Source organism: Notamacropus eugenii, chromosome 3, assembly GCF_028372415.1.
Source record: "Notamacropus eugenii isolate mMacEug1 chromosome 3, mMacEug1.pri_v2, whole genome shotgun sequence".
Taxonomy (NCBI): Eukaryota; Metazoa; Chordata; class Mammalia; order Diprotodontia; family Macropodidae; genus Notamacropus; species Notamacropus eugenii.
In genome coordinates this window covers 240,162,167-240,168,665 of record NC_092874.1, presented here as the reverse complement: position 1 = coordinate 240,168,665, position 6,499 = coordinate 240,162,167, and the positions used below count along the sequence as shown (strand labels likewise).

The window sequence follows — 6,499 nt, the reverse complement described above, 5'->3', positions numbered from 1 at the left end:
ATTTATTCCAATCTACTTTTTCTTCTTTTCTCTCACTTTCTTCTTCTTTTTTTCTCACTCTCTTTCTTCCTTGCTCTCTTTTTTCTTCCATCCTTCCTATATCTTTCTTTCTCTCTTCCTTCTTTCATTATAAATCAGAGAAAGGCTTTGACATCACAAAGGAAAATAATAAATTATTTCTGATCTCAAGAACTGGGGCAGTGGATTTGGAGAGAAAATGGTGGCAGAATAAATTGGAGACCAATCACCTAGACTCTTCAAACAGGCTTCCTTGATTCAAGAATTTCTTTCCTGGATTCAAGCAATAGTTAAGAGCTTTATGCTTCTCCATGGTCAGCCTTGCCTGGCAAGTTTCCTGGGGGAAAAGCAAGCATGATACGCAGAAAGCCCCAAGGGTAGTGGTTATATACTCCAAAAAGGAGACCAAATTAGGCAATCACATCTGTAAATGTAATTCCATCCTGAAAATAAAACAAGATGGAAAACATAATACTGTCCTCTGCTGAATAGCTTTTCCTTTGAAAATATACTTTTTATTTTCCATGGGAGGGGGGACTATTCCCCATTTATTAACAATTTTGGTGGAGGGAAACTATGCAGACTTGAGGGCTTCTCTAAAGGGGAAAAAGCCACTTTCCTGCCTCTGGGGCCAGTTGTTTTCCTCAGTGAAAGATCTCTGCCCTTTGCTTTCCTTTATTGTGGGGGAAGGTTTGCCCTCTTCTAGAAGAAAAGTCCTCCAATTAGCCTGATGGCACACATACAGGACACTGAACTTACTTACAATCTGGTTCATTGGATTGCATGTTTTGGTGATGGTTCCATGGTAGACCATGAGCTCAATATCATTACAATGATCATCAAAATTTGTCTTGAGCTTATCTGTACAGAGCACAGGTAGGCAATGATGCAAAGCATAGATTTCACACAGTATTTCATAATTAAAAGGAACCTCCCTTGCTTCAGAAGCGTTGGTGCATTCTAAGAAAAGTTTGACTCGACTGTGCAGCATATTAATAGCACTATGCTGGGCTATTAGGTGCTCTGCTACAGTAGAGTTCTCTCCACTACCTGTAGCTATCATATGAACCACATGATCCATACCAATCTATTCAGCCTCCTTTGTGGCTAGTGGGTAGTTTAGTTCAACAAATAGCATTGTTGTCTTTCCATTGATGATGTCAATGACAGACTCAAAGACACTGAATGGCAGATCAATGTGCTTGATCATGGGATTTAGCTTCAGGAACAGAGGGTTCTCAATGATCCCATACACCTGTTTGTGGATGTGGATGTCAGAAGGATCTAGTGGACCCCTGTGGTATACCAACATAGAAACTCCAATTCCTTGAACAACTGCTTAAATTGCTTCTCTTTAATGTAGTACTATTATTTGTCAGTGATGATCTTCTCCTCCACTGTGTGGGACAACAGCTCAAATGAATTCATCACCTAAATATTTCAATTCTACTTTTACCCCATCAACACCCCAATCACCTGCAGGGGCTGGTTGTCCCTTCTCCAAGTGCATGTGGATCCAGTGATCAGAGATGTTGAGGATGTTGAAGAGATGCAAGGCTACAGACACACTTCCAGTCATGCCCGAGGCCATCGCTCTGGGGAGCACTATGGGTCCACCTCCATCCCACTGCTCCCACCAGCCCTGTTTGCACTCAATGCCATCTTGCCTGCATCTACCAGCCTCTGGGGAATCCTGTCTTTGCCTGGAGATACACTTTTATAACTTAAACATTAGCCTTGTGTTTCCCAAGGTTAAATACAAGCTGCACAATTTTCTATGGTTATCTTGTATCACTTATTATTTGGATTCTGAATGAGATAAATAGGAACCAATGGATAAATACTATTTGATCTGGGAAGTTTTCTATGGATAATCCAAAGTAATGACTAACCAGGTTTCCCAAATCTTTTTAGTTTACCTAACATTGCTTCCTTTGGTCTTTTAAATCATGTTCATAAATTTGCATAGGCAAGCTCATGCATGCTCCCCAGGCTTAATATACTGATGAAACTTTTTTCCAAACAGATTTATAGATTTCTAAGCCTTGTCAGCTCTTTCACATAATTCTACTGTCCTCAATATTGCCCTAAAATATATGGGATTTTATTAAGTCACTTCATTGTAGTCATTAATAGAATCATTTTTTCTTGTCTTATTTCATCCTTTGCAGAAACTCTGTTTGAAAATAGCATAGGGCAAACTATATGCCCATAAATTTAACAATCTAAGTGAAATGGATGAATATTTTAAAAAATATAAATTGCCTAGGTTAACAGAAGAGGAAGTAAAATACTTAAATAACCCCATCTCAGAAAAATAAACTGAACAAGCCATCAATGAACTTCCTAGGAAAAAATCTCCATGGCCAGATGGATTTACAAATGAATTTTATCAAACAATTAAAGAACAGTTAATTCCAATGCTATATAGACAATTTGGGAAAATTGGCAAAGAAGGACTAATACCAAATTCTTTTTATGATACAAATATGGTTCTGTTACCTAAACTGGGACTAGCCAAAATAGAGAAAGAAAATGACAGACCAATTTCCCTAATGAATATGAATGAAAAATTTTAAATAAGATACTAGCAAGAAGATTACAGCAACTTATCATAAAAATAATACAGGTAGGATTTATACCAGGAACGCAGGGCTGGTTCAATATTAGGAAAGCTATCAGCATTATTGATCATATCAACAACTAACAGAAACCATATGATTATCTCAATAGATGAAGAAAAAGCTTTTGACAAAACACAACACCCATTCCCACTGAAAACACTGGAGAGCATCAGAATAAAAAGAGTCTTTCTAAAAATAAAGACTAGTATCCACCTACAACCCTCAGCAAGCATTATATATAATGGGGACAAGCTATATGCATTTCCAATAAGATCAGGGATGAAACAAGGATGTTCATTATCACCACAGTTATTTAATATGGTACTAGAAATGATAGCTTTAGCAATAAGAAGAAAAGAAATTGAAGGAATTAGAATAGGCAAAGAAGAAACTAGATTGTCACTCTTTGGAGACAATATGATGATATGCTTGAAGAATCCTAGAGAATCAAGTAAAAAACTACTTGAAATAATAAACAACTTTGATAAAGTTGAAGGATACAAAACAAACCCAAATAAATCATCTGCATTTCTATATATTATTAACAAAGCCCAACAGCAAGAGATAGAAAGAAAAATCCCATTTAAAGCTATGGTAGACACTATAAAATTCCTGTCAAAACAAACCCAGGGAATACATGAACACAATTACAAAATACTTTTCGCACAAATAAAGTCAGATCTAAGTAAGTGGAAAAATATCAGTTGCTCTTAGGTAGACCAAGCTAATGTAATAAAAATGACAATTCTACCTAAATTCATTAATTTATTCAGTGCCATACCAAACAAACTACCAGATAATTATTTTCTAGAGCTAGAAGAACAAAAGGTCCAGAATATCAAGGGAATGAAATGAAAATGAAAAGAAATGCTAGGGAAGGTGGCCTAGTTCTACCAGATCTCAAATTGTATTATAAAGCAGCAATCATCAAAACCTCTTGGCACTGGCTAAAAAATAGAGGAGTAGACCAGTGGAAGAGGTTAGGTACTTAAGACACAGTAGTCAATGAATATAGCAATCCACAGTTTGATAAACCCAAGTACCCCAGCTTCTGGGATAAAAACTCACTGTTTGACAAAAACTGCTGGGAAAACTGGATAATAGCATGGTAGAAACTGGGCATACACCAATGCCTGACACCATGCCCAAGAATAAAGTCCAAATGCATACACCATCTAGGTATAAAGATTGATACTATAAACAAATTAGGGGAGCAAGGAATAGTGTATTTGTCAGATTTATGGAGAATGGAAAAATTTATGACCAACCAAGAGATAGAGAACATTATGAAGTACAAAACAGATAATTTTGATTACATTAAATTAAAAAGTTTTTGCACACACAACCCCAGTGCAACCAAGATTAGGAGAGAAGCAGAAAACTATGAAAGAATTTTTGCAACTAGTCTCTGTGATAAAGGCCTCATTTCTAAAATATATAGAGAACTGAGTCAAATGTACAAGAATACAAGTCATTCCCCAATTGATAAATGGTCAAAGATATGAACAGGCAGTTTTCAGAGGAAGAAATTAAAGCTATCTATAATCATATGAAAAAATGCTCTAAATCACTATTGATTAGAGAGATACAAATCAAAACAACTCTGAGATACCATATCACACCTATCAGATTAGCTAACATGACAAAACAGGAAGATGATAAATGTTGGAGAAGATGTGGAAGAGTTGGAACACTACTTCATTGTTGGTGGAGTTGTGAGCTGATCCAGCCATTCTGGAGAGCAATTTGGAACTATGCCCAAAGGGCTATAAAAATGTATATACCCTTTGGCCCAGCAAAATCGCTTCCAGGGCTGTATTCCAAAGAGATCATAAAAATGGGAAAGGGTTCCACATGTATAAAAATATTTATAGCAGCTCTCTTTGTGGTGGTCAAGAACTGGAAATCAAGGGGATGCCCATCAATTGGGAAATGGATGAACAAGTTGTGGTATGTGAATGTAATGGAATGCTATTGTGTTACAAGAAATGATGAACAGGAAGACTTCAAAGAGGCCTGGAAGGACTTATATGAACTGATGGTGAGTGAAAGGAGCAGAACCAGGATAACTTTATACATAGTAACAACCACAGTGTGTGAGAAATTTTTCTGGTAGACTTAGCCCTTCACAGCAATGCAAGGATCTAAAACATTCTCAATGTACTCTTAAGGCAAAATATCTTCCACATCCAGAGAAACAACTATGGAATGAGAAGGCAGAATGAATCAGATTATTGTCTCTTGTGTTATGTTTTTTTTTTTTTTTGTTTTTTCTCATGGTTTCTTCCATTCATTTTAATTCTTCTATGCAACATGACTAATATGAAAATATGTTTAATAAGAATTTATATGTAAAACTCATGTAAGATTGTGTACCATCTCAGGGAGGGAGTGGGAAGGGAGGGGGAGAAAATTTAGAACTTATGGAAGTAACAAATTAGTAAAATTAATTTAATTAATTAATTTTTTAAAAAGAAAATAGCACAGGGCAAAAATTTAAATAAATAAATTTAAGTAAAAAGTGAGTGTTGAAAACAAAAAATAAATAAATTGAAAACTGTAAAAAAAATAGCACTGGGCTACCTTTTCTTTGTAGTATGCCAAGAATATCTGAAAGTCATAGCTGTAGGAATACTCTCCATCTACACATTGTCCTTTCTTATACCCTTTATTGCCTTCTTCTTTTAATCTGAGGCTCTTTCTTCTTTTCTCAGTCTCTTGACCTAGCTAATGGATAAGGTACTAAACCTAGAGTCAAGACATGGATTCAAATTCAGCATCAGACATTCCTAGCTATGTAACCTTGGGCAAGTTACCTGCTATCTCTTTGCCTCAGTAAAAAGAGGTAGCCAGAATTGTTGTCTTTGAGTTCTTTCTAACTCTCTGTCTATGGTATACCACCGAGGAGATGGTTTTTCAATCCCACTAGTTCTGAGGGATCTCAGAGGTGTGGATCATGTGACTGGAATGACAGCTACTGATAGTAGGGAGAACTCTACTGTGGCAGAGCACCTAATAGCCCAACATAGTGCCATCAAGATGCTGCACAATTGGATCAAGTTCTTCTTAGAATACATTGAGGCTTCTGAAGTAGGAGAGATAATCATGAAATCATGAAATCTTGCATGAAGCCTATGCTTTGTGTCATTACCTACCTGTGCTCAGCACAGATAAGTTCAAGACAGACTTTGATGATGTAATGATATTGAGCTCATGGCCTACCATGGTACCATCATAAAACATGGAACTCAATGAACCAGTTTGTAAATAAGTTCAACATCCTATATGATTGCCAGGGCATCAGCGGACTAATGCAAGGACTTTTCTTCTAGAAGAGGGCAACATTTTCCTCACAATAAGTGACTCTTCCTCTCTTGAATCCTCCTTGTCTTCAGATAAGTCACTACAGTCAAAGTTTTTTTTATTTCTTTCTTTCTGGTCTTCCTTGGTAAGATCCTGAACATCCACCAACAGTTTGCTGGGAATATATTCATCTAGAAAGCTCACTGCCAGATGGCTAACATGCTCCTTGCGATCAGTAACCTTTAAATCATTGAGCAAGGCCTCAGAAGACCTAGAATCTTCTTACTTCTCTCCCATAATAGTTCATGTGGGGTAGATGAAAATCAAAATGGAAACTTCTCAGGCCTAGGCTTCCCCTACTAGCAGAGTCAATCATCTCAGCTGGTGTTTTGTCTTTCTCACCTGTTTTCTTTTCAATATTACAGTATCATTTCTTCTTTAAGGTGTTACTTTTTTCCATTCAATTTAGTACAGGGCTTAAATATTATATGCATTGCTAGTGATGGTTTAGTAAATAGTCTGTATAAAGGCAATATAAGTAAAGGAAATTTCAT

The 6,499-nt window shown here is 36.5% G+C and overlaps 1 pseudogene; it reads right to left on the bottom strand.

The window, feature by feature from the left end:
• Window positions 1-592: 592 nt before the first annotated feature.
• On the bottom strand, window positions 593-5,867 carry LOC140532015 (COP9 signalosome complex subunit 6-like; annotated as a pseudogene).
• Between the last annotated feature and the right edge of the window lie 632 nt (window positions 5,868-6,499).